The following is a 20,265-nucleotide window of genomic DNA, read 5'->3' on the forward strand; positions in this document are numbered from 1 at the left end:
TTATGTTAACAGTAGTTGGCAATCACACTACCAGCTCCTAATACATTGCAAAATACACAAATGTTTCATAAATGTTTATAATACCATTTTATATGACATGTGGACACTAAACAGAAGCCTGCCTTTTCGGAATAAAGCACCATTTGGAATTTTCCCACTAAATCTGACCTAGTGCTGCCCCTAGTCCTTTTCCAGCTGCAAGAAAATCTCAAAATCAGGCATGTAAATCATTTTATTTGAATGAGCATTAAATATAATTTTTCTAAATCAGGACTTGTCTTCAGCATAAATTAGTCTTGCCTGGACCAAAGAAGGATCTGTATGAAAAATAGAGCACAGTCCTATAAAACCTGCAGACTTTTGCTGTGGGCTATGCGTTTTTAAAAACCTTTTTCCACCCATTTAGTCACTTCTTGTCAGAAACAAGCATGGCTTCTCCTATTTTGTACCATGCATCTTGTAATGTCATTGGTTGTAAACCATTTAATTCTCAAAGCAAGTGTTTTGCCAATGGCATATATCATTAAATGAAATGGCAGATTTATGTTTCTGAACACTGAATGTCTTTTGAAACTTGCATGTTTATTAACTGCTAAAACTGATTTTCCTTTGATGCTAGATTGGCTAAAAACACGTAATTTCACACTGTTATTCTCTCTGGTTCTCCCCCACTGATGTTTGTTCATTATGATTTCCTACATACGGTTCTACCACTTTGTTTTTGGCCTTGCATATCATCTTTTTCCCAACTGGAGTCCATTTCATAACAATGAGTACCGGTCTTCAAACAAGAGGTCCAATATTTTCACCTTATCATTAATCTGTTAATGAATCATTCGTGGGGCACAACTATTTCCACAATATGGGTGTAGAAAGAAAAATGCAGTTATTCCACAGAAACAAGAACTGAATCTATTAATAGAAGTGGTTGTGTTTCATGGCAAATGCATTGATTTTTGTCATATTGTAGTTATATTCAATAGCTATTTACATGTAGTAAATGGATGTAATTATAGTTAAAGGATGAATACTTGTTAATCAAATTAAAATATACAACAGAAACAATTTATTTGCTTATTAATTTGGCAATTAAGTTATGGACCAAGATTCCAAGAAAAGTTATGCAAAGGATTTTGAGATAGGTTGATTGTTAAAACATAGGTATAACCAAGGTGTGCTTAAACAGAAAGTAACAGTTTTCAACATCAGTTTCTAGCCTTTTAGAATCTGTTTAGGGTGGCGTGGTGGCACAGTGGTTAGTATTGCTGCCTCACAGTGCCAGGGACCCAGCTTGGGTCACTGTCTGTGTGGAGTTTGCACATTCTCCCCGTGTCTGCGTGGGTTTCCTCCGGGTGCTCTGGTTTCTTCCCACAGTCCAAAGATGTGTAGCTTAGGTTGATTGGTCATGCTAAATTGTCAGGGGGACTAGCTAGGGTAAATACATGGGGGTTATAGGAATAAGGCCTGGATAGGATTGTGGTTAGTGCAGAGTCAATGGGCCATATGGCCTCCTTTTGCATTCTATGATTCTATTCTGATTTTAGCTGCTATATCTGAATACTTTGAATTTTCCAAATGCCTGTGTAATTATGCACTAACTGCTTGCCTGAATCTTATCTATTCCTCCAAATGTATTTCTCTATATACCAGTAAGATACAGTCTCATTAAAATAGCATAAGATTGTGAATTAGTTAGAACACTTATGTACTTTTTACAAAATGAGATTCTCAACACCAAATTAGGCTTATGGAACACACCCCACAGCGAATAGGAGCAACCGGCCAGGACGATCAATACAGAGCAACCGGCCTTGCAGAAGTTGTAGCAGTGCCAGAAAATGTTCAATGACCTTAGGTGAGTGTTTACGGTAAGTGCATCTTCACATGACAGCTCCTACCCGTTGCATTCCAACATTTCATTTTGCTCAATCCAGCACAGAACCATCACTAACCTAGCCGTCAGGACCCAGGCCCAACATTCAGCTACTTCACCTCAACCTCATACATCTTCCAATAGAGACAACCTCACATCCCCTTCTTACTACCTTGCCAACATCTCTAGCTATTTACATGTGGCAGGCACAATAACCATACCTAATGCAACACAAACACTGACTTTCTTCCCTCTCTGTTGCAGGACAAATGGGAATACAACTGAAAGAAGCACAGAAAAGTCAGCATAGCATGACCCTTAATGGAGGAAATGGTGCTCCATATCATGGTGCCGGTTGTGACAGAGACTAAGAAACCAGCAGATATTGGCATTGTGGTTGGTGCCAGGATAGTGGGCCTCTGCTGGCATAATGGTTTGTGTATGGTCACACACCAACTGCACATCTGTGGAATGTTAGCCCTTGCGGCTTCTATACCTCTCTCCTTAATTTGGAAGGCCCACAGAGTCATGTGTTGGCTCCCTACACTACATGGAATTCCCCTACCCTGGCAAGAGCACACACAGCTTCAGTCTGCTTCTCCCTGCTTTGAAAATACACGACAAAATCACATATAGGGTCTCCACCACCCCCTGGATACAGTGACGGATAACATATAGAGAGATGTTGTAATATCACCCACTCACTCCTCAAATGATCTAGTGGAATAGAAGTTTAATATAGTGTCCTAGAGGTTTACAGCAAGGAAACAGGCCTTTGGCCCAACTTGTCCACGCCACCTATTTTTTAAAACCTGTAAGTTAATCCCAATTGTCCGCATTTAGCCCATATCTCTCTATACCCATTTTTTTCAAAGACAAAATTATACCTGCCTCTACTATTACCTCTGGCAGAAAGTAGTTGAGGCCAAAACATTGTCTGATTTCAAGAAGAAACTAGATATAGCTCTCGAGGCTAATGGGATCGAGGGATGGGGAAGAGGGGGTCAGGATATGATGATCAGTCATGATCATAATGAATGGCGCAGTAGGCCTGAAGGATTACGACCTTTATGGTAAATCGCAGGGCCATCTTCGCTCCAGGCGTGTGGTTGCACATCCTCTTGAACAAGGTGGTACAGTTACATAGCCACCTCTTGTTGAATCTCAAGTGCCTCAAGCATTGCTCTCGGGTGAAGTGTGAGTATGAGAAATGCTCTCTGAAAAACAGTGGGATAGACCTTCTGTGAAGAGCCCTCCTTCCTCTGGCTTTTTGAGGGGCTTTCTCTCTCTGCAGCCTCTATTCTGTTGGTCATGTTGCGAACTCAGGGGCACTGCAGCTACAGCCCCAATACTTCTTGCAAGCATGGTATGTACAAATAACCAAATCTCCCTGCCTCCCTGGATGGTGCAGTAACACATTAAAAAACCTCCAAAAAAGAAGCCAGAGCAGAAATAAATCAAAAGCTCTTCATTTTGTTTCCAAGTTCATTTACAGGATGTGGGTCACACTGGTAGGGCCAGCATTAATTGTCCATCTCTAATTGTCTTTGAGAAGGCTGTGGTGAGCTGCCTTCTTGAACCAACCGCTGCTGTCCATATGGCATAGGAGACACCCAGTGCTATTAAGGAAGGTGTTCCATAATTTTGACGAAACAACAGTGAAGGAATAGTGATATATTTCCAAATCAGGATGTGAGTGGTTTGAAGGAGAACTCCCAGGTGGTGGTGTTCCAATGTGTCAGATGCTCTCATCCTTCTGGGTGGTAATGGTCATGGGTTTGGAAGATGCTGTCTAAGGGGATTTGGTGAGTTCCTGTAATGCATCTTGTAGATGGTGTACACGGCTGCCGCTGTGCATTGATTTGTGGAAGGGATGCCAATCAAGCAGGCTAATTTGTCCAAGCTACTTGAGTATTATTGGACTGCACTCATAGGCAAGTAGAATATTCCATCATACTCCTGACTTGTGCCTTGTAGATGGTGGACAGGCTTTAGAGAGTCAGAAGATGAGATACTTGCTCCAGGATTTCTGGCCTCTGGCCTGCGCTTGTAGCCAGCGTATTTATATGGCAAATCCAGTTCAGTTTCTGGTCAATGGTAACCCCAGGATGTTGATAGTAGAGGATTCAGTGATGGTAATGCCATTGAATGTTTAGGGGTAATAGTTCAATTCTGTCTTGTTGGAGACAGTCATTGCTTGGCACTCGTGTGGCACAAATATTATTTACCGTCTGTCAGCTCAAGCCTGGATAATGTCCAGGTCTTGTTACATTTGGGCATGGAGTCATGAGGAGTCTGAGGTGCTGAACATTATTCAATCATCTGCTCTTCTGAACTTATAATGGAAGGAGGGTCATTGAAGAAGCAACTGAAGATGATTGGGCCAAGGCACTCCCCTGAGGAACTCCTACAGTGATGTCCTGAAGCTGAGATGATGATCTCCAAAAACCATAACCATCTTCCTTTGTGCTAGTATGAGGCCAACTGGCAGAGAGTTTTTTTCCTGATTCCCATTGACTCCAGTTTTGATAGGGGTCCTGATGCCACACTCAGTCAAATTTAGCCTTGATGTCAAGGGCAGTTACTCTCACCTCACCTTTGGAGTTTACTCTTTTGTTGATGTTTGAACCCATGCTTTAATGACGTTAGGGGCTGGTGAAACCCAAACTGAGCTTCAGTGAGCAGGTTATTATTGAGTAAGTGCTGCTTGACTGCACAGTTGATGATGCTTTCCACCACTTCACTGATATTAGAGTAAATTGATAGGGTGGTAATTGGTCGGTTTGTACGGTCCTACATTTTGTCCACTGGATATACCTGGATAATTTTCCACTTTTCTGGATAGATGCCAGTGTTGTAGCTGTCCTGGAACAACTTGGATAGGATTAGCTGCCTATCCTTTCTAAATAGCACTAAATAGTATGAACATGGCCTGTCCACCATCTGCAAGGCATGTCAGGAGTGTGATGGAATACTCTCCACTCGCCTGGATGAGTGCAGCTCCAACAATACTCAAGGAGCTTGACAACATTCAGGACAAAGCAGTGCACTTGATTGCTACCTCTGTCACAAACTTTGAACCTCTCCACCACTGCCAAACAGTGGCAGTCATGTGTACAAACTCAGGTATCTTAGGCAGCACCTTCCAAACCCACTACCATCTAGGACAAAAGCAGCAGATACTTGGAAATGCCACCACCTGGAAGTTCCCCTACAAGCCACTTACCCTCTTGACTTGGAAATATGCCATTATTCCTTCACTGTTGCTGATCGAAATCCTGGAATTCCCTCTCCAACAGCACTGTGGGTGTACCTACACCTCAGAACAGCAGCAGTTCAAGAAGAACATAAGAACATAAGAAATAGGAGCAGGAGTAGGCCATCTAGCCGTTCGAGCCTGTCCCGCAATTCAATAAGGTCATGGCTGATCTGTCGTGGCTCAGTTCCACATTCCCGCCCTCTCCCCATAACCCTTAATCCCCTCGCTTATCAAAAACCCATCAACCCGCATCTTAAAAATATTTAGCGAGGCAGCCTCCACCACTTCAACGGGCAGAGAATTCCAGAGATTAACCGCTCTTTGAGTGAAGAAGTTCCTCCTCAACTCCGTTCTAAACCGCCCCCCCCCTTTATCTTGAGGCTGAGCCCCCTAGTCCTACTGTCCTTTCTGAGCGGGAAGAGTCTCTCCACCTCTATCCTATCCATCCCATTCATCATCTTATATGTCTCAATGAGATCTCCCCTTATTCTTCTAAACTCTAACGAGTACAAGCCTAGTTTATTCAGCCTCTCCTCATAGCTCAACCCCCTCAACTCCGGTATCAGCCTAGTAAACCTCCTCTGCACTCCCTCCAAGGCCAAAATATACTTGCGTAAGTGCGGCAACCAAAACTGAACATAGTACTCCAGCTGCGGCCTCACCAATGCCCTATACAGCTGCAGCAAGACCTCCCTATTTTTATATTCAATCCCCCTCGCTATGAAGGCCAGCATCCCATTTGCCGTCCTGACCACCTGCTGCACCTGCAGACTGGGTTTTTGCGACTCATGCACAAGGACCCCGAGGTTCCTCTGCACCGTAGCATGCTGCAGTTTTTCGCCACGTAAGTAATAGTCCTTCCTACCATTATTCCTACCAAAGTGGACCACCTCGCACTTGCCAACATTAAACTCCATTTGCCAGTTCCTGACCCATTCGCCCAGCCTATCTAGATCCTTCTGCAGACTCTCCACACCCTCCGCGCAATTTGCCGTTCCACCAATCTTGGTGTCATCAGCAAATTTTGACACCATACACTCGGTTCCCTCCTCCAGATAATCTATATAAATGGTAAATAGCTGAGGCCCCAGCACTGACCCCTGGGGCACTCCACTAGAAGGCAGGTCATCAGCATCTTCTAAAAGGGTAATTTGGAATGGGCAATAAATGCTGATCTGGCAATGATGCCCACATTCCAAAAATGAATTTAAAAATAAGTGGGGTCCATCATGCAGCCGAATGTTTGCTCGGTGGAGAGAGTATCACAGACATTCACTGGTTCTGTGCAGTCCAAAATTCCACAATGTGCATCAAATTAACTGAAACAGCTAATTAGCACCATTCTGGTATACAAACAATGTGCTCACTCCAGTACATATCTCAGAATGCCCTCATTATGCTGGAAATAACTGGAACTACAATGTACACCATCCATGACTTTGGGGCTTCTGTAACACTGACCATTGTGTCAATTTGCGTCCAACTTTGCGGTCAGGATGAGTTCATACCCAGACCACCACAAATCACTTTTGCAACGAATCAGCTGCTTTTAATTTCTCCTAAAAGGATTTTTTAAATGAAATTTGAAGCAATCATATTTAAACATTAATGAAGTAAGTAACAATCAGCAGTTCAATAAAATTAGTTGCAAGAAATTTGACTTCATTGCAGGAGAAGGTACCTATTTAATAATAACTAAATAAATACCAGAAGTGGCCAGTTCATGCCGATATTTACACAAAATGCTGCCAGCATACCCCCGCAGCTCTTTATGTTGGCCGTGCATCTACATTGAACATTCATCCTGTCACTGCTGATGTACTTCACCATCCTGACAAACTATTGCTACAATAACTCCAGCTCAGCAAAGCAGCACCAAGTCCCATGGTCTTATTCACATTGATCATATGAAAACACCACAAATTTCCACTTTCAGTTCATTAAGGGTTTTCTATTAATTGAGTTATACTTCTTAAAACTGAGTAGAAAAGTGGCATTAGCATTAACATTGGAAAAAGTGTTGAATTCTCCTTATCTTCCTATTTCTCCTAGCATTAGTATACACCTTCACAATCATTGCTGTTATTCACCAGGGAAAAGGGGATGACTTTTATTGGTTTAATTTTTCATGCTGGCATTGCCAATACTGGATGTTTTGTAATTATACTTGTCTTCATTATTTGGCATTTTCTCAACATGCTTTTTTACGCTGAATTGGTCTCAATTTCATGGGTTCAACATTATCTTGGCCAATGAAAAATTTTAAATAGAAAGTTAAAAGAAAAATAATTGAACACAAACTGCACATTTTGTGGATTTTTAGCTGATTCTGGGATGGTCTCTTACAGGAGCTATTATGTTTCGCAAAGGCAAATTTATCTCTGCTACAACTCTCATCAACTTTCGTAGATGCACCATAGAAAGCATTCTTTTTGGTTGTATCACAGCTTGGTATGGCTCCTGTTCTGTCCAAGAAACTATAAAAGATCATGAATGAAGCCCAGTCCATCACTCAAACCAGTTTCCCACCCACTGAAACCAAAAGAGAAAACACTGAAAAATCTCAGCAAGTCTGGCAGCATCTGTAAGGAGAGAAAAGAGCTGACATTTCAAGTCCAGATGACCCTTTTTCAAAGCTCACTTCTCTGGTGCGACCCCGACCCCTGCCAGTTAGGAACCATTAGCTCCCAAGATAGACATAACTGTCCAGTTGACCTTGACCATTTGGGATGAGCGAGCATTGAACTCTCCTGTTAGAGAGGCTAAGGGAGGAGAGAACCAGATGGCAGACCAAAAGCAAGTCTAAGTGAATTAGAGGAAAGGCCACGGCCAGTTCTGTTATGGAAATGGGAGGGCACCTCTGAGCGGTTGCTGCTGGTAAGCTCTGTTGACTGGCTGTTTCTAAGTTCAGAAGGCCAATGGGCCAGGGAGGCAGCAGCTGTGGCACTAACTTGACTCTCTCTCTCATCCCTCGCAGGAATCTGATCAATATTGTGATGGAGCCAGTGGAGTTGGCCATCCTATTAATCATTGCGCTGGAGGAGCACAGACTTCAGCAGCAACATGTGGCATGATAGAGGGAAGACTATGCAGAACAAGTCAGTGAGGCCATAGGGCAGGCTCAAGGACCGGAGGCCACATCAACCATGCAGGAAGCACAAAGGCGTTGAAGGAGACATGTGTGTCCTTCATGGAACTGTCACACAACATGTGCCATTGAAGACGCCACCTCACAAGGGAGAAAGTGCAGCACCTGTGCCACATCTTTGCGGATGTGGCGCCATGTAATGTTGGAGGACACTCATTCCCTGTGGCCATGAAGGTCATTGCTGCCCTAAACCTCTACACCAGGGGTCCTTCCAGGACTCCATGGGTGACTTGTGTGGAATATCACAGACATCCACCCATAAGTGCATCTGTGAGGTCATGTGAGTTTGAGTGCACCCATGTCACCCTCTGCTTCCCATGGCACCAGTTAGTCCTGTTCATAAGCCAGAAGGATTCCATCCCTTCAATGTCCAGCTGGTGTGTGGCTATTAGATGTGCTTCAGGCACGTGCACCCATTTTTCAGGAAGTGTGCATGATAGCTAAATCCTCAGCCACTTGCAGATCCCTGGATTCTTTGAGGACATCTCAGGCTGCAGGGATAGTTGTGTCGTAGCTGGCGGGATCCTGCTGGTAGACTGGCAAGGCTCTTCCTGCAAGGAAAAGAAGATGGTATTAGTACATGGCCTAGTAAAGAATTTGGAGTACACAGAACTCACTTTGTTTGCTCATCTGGATGAATATGCAGTGGCTCCTCACTTTCCTCTCACAGGTCCATCGCACTCTAAGCACAGGCCTAATCCTGCCTTTCCCCTGCAAGCTCAAGGGCTCTCTCCTCGAACAGAGTCAGGATCCTCAGCTTGGGCTTTCCACCACCCGTCTTCTCTCGCTTGTGGTGGTTGTGAGCAAGCTTCTCCTACAGGAAAATAAATGGGGCTGATGTGAGCTGGCCACATGGTGGGTAAGTATAGGTGATTCCTGGCATGTGTGGGCACTGCGCGTAAGCAGGAAGAGGTTGTAAGGAGGAGTGGTGGGGGCTGTGAGGAAGCTCGCGGGAAGTCAGGTGCTCAGGCCTTGTGAGGTGACATTATCAAGGTGACATTCCGAGGGTGGTGACAAGGTGGATTGCAGAGAGGAGACCGGGAGTGCTTACCCTGTCTTTCATCTTGTGGCATTGCAGCTATCGTTTCATGCAAGCTGCTGTCACTGACCAGTGCTGCAACTGTCTCCCAGACAGGATTCGTCACCTTGCTTGAGGGTCCCCTGCCAACCCAAGGGTATATTGTTGCCTGCCTCTCCTCTCTGGCATCGAGCATACGGATGAGGTGCCTCCTCTGTGAATTGAGAAGTTGCTTTCCTCGCTGCCATCCTCCAGGTTTGAAGGCAGCAGGTGCCGTGGAGTTTTAAATGCAGCCCTCTTCGTTGGACAGCTCAGATGATTCCTAGGGCAGACCAATTAGATGCTTCACACATCAGACATGTTTTTCATGTGGGTGGGAAAAAAATTCTAATTCCCTGAACATTGCAATCCAGATCGTGCTGCCATGGCCGAAAGGAATCATTAATTTTTGTGCCGAAAATGTCACGTAATTTTTTCGGTAAGTTCTGCCCTAGATGTTTGTCTATGTTACAATATGCTCATTCCTTTCAAGACCCTTTTCTATGATGCAGTATGTTTGAAGCTGGCCATTCCACAAAAAATCATGATCAAAGGTTCCACATGGAAGATGCAAATCTTTCTCATACATTGTTAACCAAGGCCAGCAACAGGCAAGCTAAGAGGGTGATGGCCGTGAAGCTGACTGTGTGTCGAGTTATGAAGGTCTCACAGGAAGTCATTTCATGGTGTCAAAGGCATGTTAGGGTTCGGCCCAACATCTGTTTCTCATCTTGCTCCGTTGTTTCGTCCTAAGTTTGTCCTCCATAAACATGTTCAGACCAAATGTGTAAGACAGCCTGATTTACTCACTACCTGTTATATACCTATGTTTTAATTCATTTATGAACGTAGAAACAAATGCCACTTATAAGCCTAAGCTGTAAGGACATTCTTCTGCTCATTTTCAACCCTCGCCTTGATCATCCTTTCCAAGTCACGTAACTTTTGTTGTGGACTTCCTCCCTTGTGGGAATTGATACTCCACGTTTCGATGGATGAAACATTGGCCTTGTCTGCTTGTCAGACGCCAATTTGTATGCTTAATGCACTAATTAAAGATTAACTCTACCAGATCTGACTCGGGGTGAAATTACACGCCCAATTAGACTTAGGATTTTTCCGATCAAACTGTCCGGGTACCAATCAAATTCTACTGGCAAGCATCAAAAAATGAATTCCTCAGCATCATCACTTCTAAATCTTTGCCCATAAAAGTTGCAACAGCTTCAGGAAATTCCAGGCTTCTTGGGTCAGCCAGTTTTATAAAGTTTTCATATGACACATCATGAGCTGGAGACAAATTCTAAGATGGAAATTTTAAAGGGAAGTTAAAATGTACAGGGGGAGCTTCCAATAGCATTCCTATGCCAATCCAGTCAGCTCAATTTTAAATTGCAGGCCATGAGGACATTGACCCAAAGTCACTATGGTAAGTATTTAATTATATAGCTCTGATAATGCTGCTGTTTTTAACTGAAGCCTGAGCAACTGAGGGGTGCTGCTTCTCCATCAGCCCAAGTTGCTGGATTCCAGACAAAGGGCCAGAAGAGGCCCAGACAAGTGAGATTTTGTTTTACAGCTTTCCTTATGGGCCAGAAGCCAAAGAGTCAGTGAGAACTTCCCTCATCATCCACATACAATTCCCCCTCTTTGAGCATTCCACTCTACTTAACTTGTGCCAAGAACCACTTCTCTGGGTCCTCGGCAACAGTGTCCGAGTCACCTGATTTTAATGACTGAGCAGTCGTTTCCCACCAACATCCTTGTCCATTGGCTGAAAAGTGCAAAACAATGGGATCCAGCCACTAAAATTGGCAGAGGTGCACTGTTGCTCCTACACAAGCCAACCATCTTTCCCCGTCTTTCTGCCTCGGAGTGAAATTCAACCTTTAATTCTCAGAGAACTTGATCAAATGAAAACAAAGTAATCACATTCTCCTTATGCTTACCAGATTTTCCTCTTCTCACTTTTGATATCTCTTCACCTTTCTATATTTGATAGATTGATGTAGAGAGGGCTAGGGGGAAATGGCACAGAAAAGTTGAGGCCGGCATAGGTCATCCATAATTGTATTGAATGCTGGGGCATGCTTGAAGGCCTGGTGGCCCACTCTGCCTCTATTTCTCATGTTGTGTTCTTGCATTATCTCTGGCAGTAAAATTTTAGCTTTTCTGTTACCTTTTTTCCTTCAGCCTTATCATTCTGTCTTCAAAAATTGCTTGCTAATTAGCTGAAGCCCATCTCTAAGAATAAGTTTTCAGTCAATCAATACTCAAGACTGGGAAGACATCCATCACTGCATCAGAGATGGGACCAGCTTAATCCTGATTTTATAAAATGTTCAAATTAAAGAAGCAGGGTTACTTGTCATATTATCCTTACAACACATTCCCGTCTTAATGAGATAAACACAGTAAGAAGTCTCACAACACCAGGTTTATTTGGTAGCAAAAGCCACTAGCTTTTGGAGCGCTCGCTGCTCCTTCATCAGGTGAGTGGGACCTCAGTTCACAAACAGGGCATATAAAGACACAAACTCAATTTACAAAATATTGGTTGGAATAGGAGTCTTCACAGGTAACCAAGTCTTAAAGGTACAGACAATGTGAGTGGAGAGAGGGTTAAGCACATTAATTAATGAGATAATTAATGAGCTAACCCAATGAGACAACCCACTTAATGAGATAACCCAATACTGCAATCCATTAAGAGTTAATTTCAGATGTCTGTCTACACTATTCCAAAAAATCCCAAACCAGCTGGTTAAAGCAACAAACTTAATATAGTGAAATTGCCATCAACTTATTCCAAAAATCTGAGCACTTCTCTTCCATTATTTAGCCCATAAGGAGCAAAGGAATGCATGTCAAAGATCAATGGAAACTGGTGCCTCCAGTCATAATGCACATAATCTATGTCTGTGGACTTAATCTTTTAATTGCACATTTTTAATAGTATTAATTCCACATCAGCTGCAGTAAACAGCTAGTGGTTAAGATCACAAGCTTTTGGTGATCGGTTTCACATCTGCATTGTAGACTTCAAATCGTTGCTTAATTCACCGAGAGACTGCAACACTGATTCTGCCTCTTCACTGCAGCTCACAGAATCATAGAATCCTACAGTGCACAAGGAGGCCATTCAGCCCATCAAGTCTGCACTGACCACAATCCCATCCAAACCCCATCCCCATAACCCCAGGCATTTACCCTAGCTAGTCCTCCTGACACTAAAAGGGAATTTAGCATGGACAATCTCCCCTGACCTGCACATCTTTGGACTGTGAGAGGAAACCGGGGCACCCAGAGAAAACCCACACAGACACAGGAAGAATGTGCAGACTCCACACAGACAGTGACCTGAGCTGGGAATCGAACCCAGGTCCCTGATGCTGTGAGGCAGCAGTGTTAGCCATTGTGCCACCATGCTGCCATGAATCTGAATTTCTCACCTTTTAGGTTACATTGTTGGTGTAAAACCCTGCCCTTAGTGTGATGAAATTCCAGTAACAGTAAACTTCAGTCACACGAAGATTTAGAAATCAAATTAACAGAAAGGAGTAAGGGGGAAATTTTGAAAGCAGATAAACTTCCTCAACTTTGATTCCTTGTTATATTTTTCAAATTAATTTCTCCTTTCATAGATAGGACCGTGGAATGAAACTGCACAGAAAGAGACCAATTGGCCACATTGCCTGAGCTGGTTCTTTGATGGAGCTGAAAGAGATCTTAAATTTTAATCACTGTAAATATCTTTCTCCAATTCAGGACTACCGTCCTGAAGACAATTAATCGTCTGCAAAATATGAGCATTGAATATTTCCTGACACTGCAGAATAGAAACCTACCAGCCCCCTTTAGCTAATGGCAGCTTTCCCTGGAGTATTTGGATCTTGCCCCAGTTCTCAGTTTTGTTCCTTGGCCTTTTGAAGATGCTGAATGGGGTCCACTGAGTCCAGTATGTCAGCATTCTTTACCTGGAACACAGATGGGTATCATACAACAAATACATGAGATGCACCGTGTTGGGCCAATACTGGTTTCTGATTCCTAGGCTAGTTTTAGTTAACCTGTTTTTTTGTTTGAAGGGGGATGTACAAAATTGTGCCTCACTCTTCTTAAGGAAATTTGAGGCAGCTGGAGTCTTCAGATTTGGGTTCCAAACAGCTAAAGGAGAGAGAAAATATCACACCAAACTAAATATTACATGGGGTTGGTTGAGAATTGCTCTCTCAAAATAAAAAAATTTTATTTATTAGTTACAAGTAAGGCTTTCATTAACACTGCGGTGAAGTTACTGTGAAATTCCCCTAGTCGTCACACTCCAGCGCCTGTTTGGGTCAAGGCACCTAATCAGCACATTTTCAGACTGTGGGAGGAAACCGGAGCACCTGGAGGAAACCCACCCACGTGGAGAACACGCAAACTCCACACAGACAATGACCCAAGCAGGGAATCGAACCAAGGTCCCTGGTGCTGTGCCATCAAGTCACCCCATACAGCACCCTGAGGCAAGGTATCTCCACAGGCACTGTCAACCTGCTTCCTGGTAAATCAAGAACTTTCATGATGTTGGATAGAATGCATCAGAATTTTGTCACCCTCGTTAGAAAATGTACTTTCCGGCTTATAAACCTATTTATTTCTCAGTAAGATAGAGAAAGATTGTATGAGATAATCGAGTAGGAAAAGAGGAAGAAGGGAGAAAAAGTGAAGAGAGGCCTTGAAGAGGGGGCACGAGCTAAAGATGTGAAAAATGCCTCCGAAGCAAAAAAAAAATTTGACCAGTGCTGAACTGCACACAAAAAAAATCAGAGGAAATTCAATTTTTAAAATGGAACAATGTGGAATATAAAGATAAAAAAGTCTGACCTTGTTGCGGTAATTATTTGTTAAATTTGCATGGAAATATCTGATTAATTAATTTATTTATAATTTATTTCACTGTTGACTGTAAGTGGTTGCAATGCTTACACAAAGTGCTGCTGATTACATGTTTTTCATAAATTAAAATGTTCCCATATTGATTTGCTCAGTTCTGCTTTTAGTATTACTTAGCCTGGGGATTCTCAGGCTGCAGTCATACCGGAAAAGAAGCAACCAGATGTTGCAGATTACCAATGCACAGCTACACCATAACGGAGAGAGAGCTGTGGACATTGGGAGTTGTAATGTGGGTGTATGGAATTTATATTAGCAATTTTTTGTGAGCATTAAGGCAATCAGTGGCAACTGAAGATCGCTAGCCAGTAATTTTAGGAGTCTGGTGCACCTTGAATTATTGCATCAGTTTTGAGGTTTTATATGTGTTGTATTGCATGTAAGTTTTGTTAACATTGTTGTAATCTTTATCTTTAACAGCAGCAACGATTAAGGGGGATGTTTACAAAATCTCAACTTTCATATACCGTGTATTCCATTCCGATTTTCACACATTGTGAAATACCAGTAATGGCTCAGAAGTAGCACTGCTGCCTCTGAGCCAGATGTTTGATGGTGCAAGGCCCACTTCAGAGACATAGGGCTGGATTTAATGTTGGCGACTGGGATCTCAGCCACTGATTGGAGGACTGGTGGGAACCTTGTATCATTTCCGTGGGGAGGCCTGATCAAATTAAGTACCCAACAGATACATACCTGCCAGCGGGGTCTTCTCTGGGATTTAGGACTCTAGTTGGAAAATCCCACCTGAGAATATGCTGCCAACCACTCAGAGGTCAGGAGATCTCCAATGCCGGTGGTGCCACCAGGAGTGATGGCTGTTGCCTGTAACGCTCCCAGGGTTTCACCAGGATTGTCTGGACACAGGTGAGTAATACTGGGATGGGATTGTGGGAAGGAGGGTGTAAGGGAGTGGAAGGAAAGGGCAGCGGAGTTGCTTTCAGTACATCCCGTCCCCCCACTCCCAATTTCCTGATGTCTCAATTTGGAACTGAACGCCTGACACTAAGCGACTGCCCCCAACCCCCAACACTCCTGGTAACCTGATGGCAGGTTTACAGGGATACTTCAGGAGGCACAGGAAGGCCATGCAACCCCTATTTAATCCTTGATCCAGCAGTAAATCCTAGGAGGGCTCTGCTAAATTAACACGTCTCTCACATTGGTCCCTTCCTGCTTCCAACTTAATTAGAGGATATTTTCCCACTAACAGCAGACACACGCAGTCTCTCCCACAATTAGTTCTGCCTAGCTGCCATTTTTCTGTTGTGACAAGGTGGATTAAATTCTGCCCATGCGCACATAATTCTTTAGGATGACACATAACCATGACACTAAATGAGAACATAGAACATAGGACACTACAGCACAAACAGGCCCTTCGGCCCACAAGTTGCGCCGATCACATCTATACCTACTAAGCCATAGAACTATCTGTAACTCCCAATTCCATTAGATCCCACATACTCATCCAGAAGTCTTTTAAAATACCCCAGCGAGTTCGCCTCTACCACCACCGACGGCAGCCGATTCCACTCACTCACCACCCTCTGAGTGAAAAACTTACCCCTAACATCTCCTCTGTACTTGCTTCCCAGCACCTTAAACCTGTGTCCTCTTGTAGCGACCATTCTCAGCCCTGGGAAATAGCCTCTGAGAATCCACCCTATCTATTCCTCTCAACATTTTATAAACCTCTATCAGGTCGCCTCTCAACCTTCGTCTCTCCAGGGAAAAGAGACCTATCTCCCTCAACCCATCTTCATAACGCATGCCTCTCAATCCAGGCAACAACCTTGTAAATCTCCTCTGCACCCTCTCAATAGTTTCCACATCCTTCCTGTAGTGAGGCGACCAGGACTGTACACAGTACTCCAAGTGGGGTCTGACAAGGGTCCTATAAAGTTCCAGCATTACCTCCCGACTCCGAAACTCAATCCCTCGATTAATGAAGGCCAGTACACCATACGCCTTCTTGACCACATCCTCCACCTGCGAGTCCGATTTAAGAGTCCTATGGACCCGGGCCCCAAGATCCTTCTGCTCTTCAACACAGCTAAGACTCCTACCCTTGATATTATACTCCTGCATCCCATTGGTCCTGCCAAAACGAACCACTACACATTTATCCGTGTTGAAGTCCATCTGCCACTTCTCTGCCCGGTCTTGCATCCTATCTAAGTCATGTTGCAACTTCTGACATCCCTCCAGACTATCCACAACACCACCAACCTTCGTATCGTCAGTGAACTTACTAACCCATCCCTCCACTTCCTCATCCACGTCATTTATGAAAATGACAAACAGCAAGGGTCCTAGAACAGATCCCTGGGGCACTCCACTGGTGACTGACCTCCATACAGAAAAAGACCCATCCACAACCACTCTTTGCCTTCTGCAGGCAAGCCAGTTCTGGATCCACAAGGCCAAAGCCCCTTGGATCCCATGCCCTCTCACCTTCTCAAGAAGTCTTGCATGGGGGACCTTATCAAATGCCTTGCTGAAGTCCATGTAAACCACATCCACCGCTCTTCCTTCGTCAATGTGTTCAGTCACTGAGTACCATTTCCAGTCTGTCTGGTTTAAATAAGAGGCCCCCATTTTCCTCTCCTCCTGAACAAGGATTCCTCAGTCAACACCAACAAAATAGGTTAACTTGCCTTTGATCTCATTGTGGAAAGTTTGATGCGTGCAAACTAGCTGCCACATTGCAACATTGACTTCAGTTCAAATGTGATTCACTAGCTGAAGTGTCATGGCCACCCTGAGGACAACTGAATCCCATTACAGCCTTTTTAACTTACTTATGACAATTTTGCACCAGAAATTTAAGGTTAATAGAGCTTGAAGCAAGGTTTCCTTGGAGACTCTTTAACTTGACTAATAATTCCTTTAGTGGCAGCCACCAAGAACGGTAGCAGAGCACAATCAGGCTTCTGAAACTAAAACTCTTCATATCAATGGCATCTGATACTGGAACTTCACACATCTGGACAGATCAGGAAACAGCTTCACCACAGCCCATGTGGGGTTCCGAAGATCATTTGATAGCAGCTTGATGCTCCACACCAAAGAGGAAGAAGCCAAATCAATCAAAGCTAAGGTGACAGACACTGTCCATGTAGCTGCAGCTTGCAAATGATCAGTATGTGCATGCATACGTGTGTGTGTGTGTGTTTGAGAGTGTGTGTGTGTGAATATGTGTGTGTGTGTGTATGTGTGAGTGTGTGTATGAGCATGTGTGTGTGTGTTGTATGTGTACGTTTGTGTGTGTGTGTGTGTGTGCGAGTGAGTATGTGTGAATGTGTGTGTGTGAGTATGTGTGAATGTGTGTGTGTCTGAGTATGTGAGAGTGTGTATGTGTGAATATGTGTGTGTGTGTGATTATGTGTGAGTGTGTGTGTGTGAGGGTATGTGTATGTGCGTTTGTGTGTGAGGGTATGTGTATGTGTGAATATGTGTGTGTGCATGAATACATGTGTGTGTCTGAGTATGTGTGTGTATGTGTGTGTGTGTGAGTATATGCGTGTGTGTTTGTGTACGTGTGAGTATGTGTGTGTGTATAAGTATGTATGTATGTGTGATTATGTATGTGTGTGTGTGATAATGTGTGTGTGTGTGCTTATGTATAAGTGTGTGTGTGTGTATGTGAGAATGTGTGTGTGTGTGTGTGTGTGTGCGCGTTTGTGTGTGTGTTTGAGTTTGTGTATGTTTGTTTGAGCATGTGTGTGCCTGTGTGTGTATTGTTGCAGATCACCCAGGGAGTCAGAGTTGTGTCAGCAGTATGCACTTTCACATGCATGTTGCAGTCTGGAGCTTTAGATAATGATGGTAGAGATTCAACTTCCTTCCCATCATATGACTGGCCAGAAATCTCTCCCATTCCTCCCATTGGTGTGTGTTGTAAGGATCTGCAGGTTGATAACCAATCTTTTTGGCTAGGTTACGAATGCATCTTCCTTAGCTTTTAAGTCCTGGGGTGGAAATCGAACGCAGAGATTCAGGGACACTTACACCCACTGCGCCACAAGACCTTCCAAAAGATTACTACAGCCAAGAAAACTAACAGAAAAGTTGTTTATCCAAGATGTATTTGACAGAGTGCTTGCAATGCCTGTTTTAGTTCCCTAGTAACATCATAGAGTTTCTTGTCTGGATTTCGTTGAAATCTAGAGCAGAATTTTACAGGGCCCAATATCATGTTTTATAAATTAGACCCAGGAGACATTTACATATTCAACTGTAGTTTGGAAAGGTTTCCTGCAGTTTGTGTGGAATTTAAAAGCAACAATGGACATGAAACTTATCCTTTAAAATCTCCCAAGACTCAAAGCCAAACATTTTACAGAATCAAAAGCTGTGGTGTAATCATTTTACAAGATGCTCTCGTGGCACACTGCTTGTGACTGATCCCAATGGCAGGAGAGCAAAAATAAAGGTGATCCATAAAGGGGTGGCATTCACACTACATTAATGACAGAGTAATGGGCATACCAAGTGGAGGCCACTGAGGTCTGATTTCCTTTTTGGTTAATGATCATATTTTACAAGTTTGTGGATGTGGTTCAGTGAAGTATTCAGATTTAAAAACCACGTTTGTTTCTGACAAATTAGCAAAGGTTTCAAAGCAGACTTTACAAGATTAATTGCATGACCTGAACAGTATTCTGTTATCCAAATGTCAGTAATGGAGGTAATTTACTGCTGCTACATCTCAGCTCATTGTGCCTTCTCTTTGGTAAGTTTGCTGCCCTTACATCGTCCTTTAGTCTCTTATTCCAATATCAACACATCTACTCATAACCATGGCTGCTTACTAGAACATTTCATCTCACGCAGCCTCTCGACTCTCATCATGTCAATAATACATAAAGTCATCTATAACCACTCCTTTGTATCCCTATAGACAAACATTGCCCTTCCTCTAATAACCTCACTCTTTTTGTATCTGCTTCTGGAACAACCTGACACCCAAGCCATCGCCACTGGGACTATCAAATTCCCAACTTTGGTCCTCCATTCAAATTTCTGCAGAAATTGATTTTCTCAATCACACTCTCACCTCCACCTTAATATCAGAGTAATGGGCATACCAAGTGGAGGCCACTGAGGTGTGCTCATGTCCCCATTAAAACCCTTATGTCTTCTACCCTGGTCATTTCCCTAGTATGATCCTGAAGTCCAATAAATGTAGACTTGAAAGTAGAATGTAAGAACCCTTTGGAGAATGACACTTAGGGACACTTGCTAAATGAACCTGACTTTATTGTGGAATGTTCTCTGTCATTCCTGCTGCTTCTGTTTCCCGCTCGACATCACACTGCATTACTTCCATGCACAAATTACTACACAGGGCTCTATGATCAATCAAAAAGGACAAATGAATAACACAACTGGTTTAACCTCCGCAGATCTGTTGGGACCTTACTCAAGAAGCTTGACAGTATTCAGGTAAAGCAGTCCACTTGATTGTCACCCTGTCTACAAACATTCACTCCCTCCACCGCTTCCAAATAGCAGCCATGCGTACCATCTACAAGATGCACTGCAAGAACTCACAATGGTTTCTTAGGCAGCACCCTTCAAACTCATGACTGCTACCGTCCAGAAGGACACTCTGGGCTCATTGCATTCTCAAGATTAAAAATGGGGTCACAGTGGGAAAGTTTGGAAAGCACTGTTATCAAGACGTTCTGGAGTAAAAACAAGTACTTGGAAATTAAATTACATATTAGCTATGACAGATAGACATGAGATAAATGGCTTTCTCCTGGTCCTGTGCTCTCCTGACCCTTTTGTCATGCTCTCATTTTAGCTGATAAATTCTTGACAGTTGTCTTGCCTCAGGAATTGTCCTCTTCCCCTCTAAATCTGCCCATCTTCACCCCACTACTCAGAAACCCTTGTCCCCTCTCACCTTATAAACTACTACTCCATTTTCAGCCTCTTCTCCTCTCCAAAGTTTTTAAATGTACCAACTTTTTCTG

The sequence above is a fragment of the Carcharhinus amblyrhynchos genome, chromosome 7, assembly GCF_965287045.1.
Source record: "Carcharhinus amblyrhynchos chromosome 7, sCarAmb.v2.hapA, whole genome shotgun sequence".
NCBI lineage: Eukaryota > Metazoa > Chordata > Chondrichthyes > Carcharhiniformes > Carcharhinidae > Carcharhinus > Carcharhinus amblyrhynchos.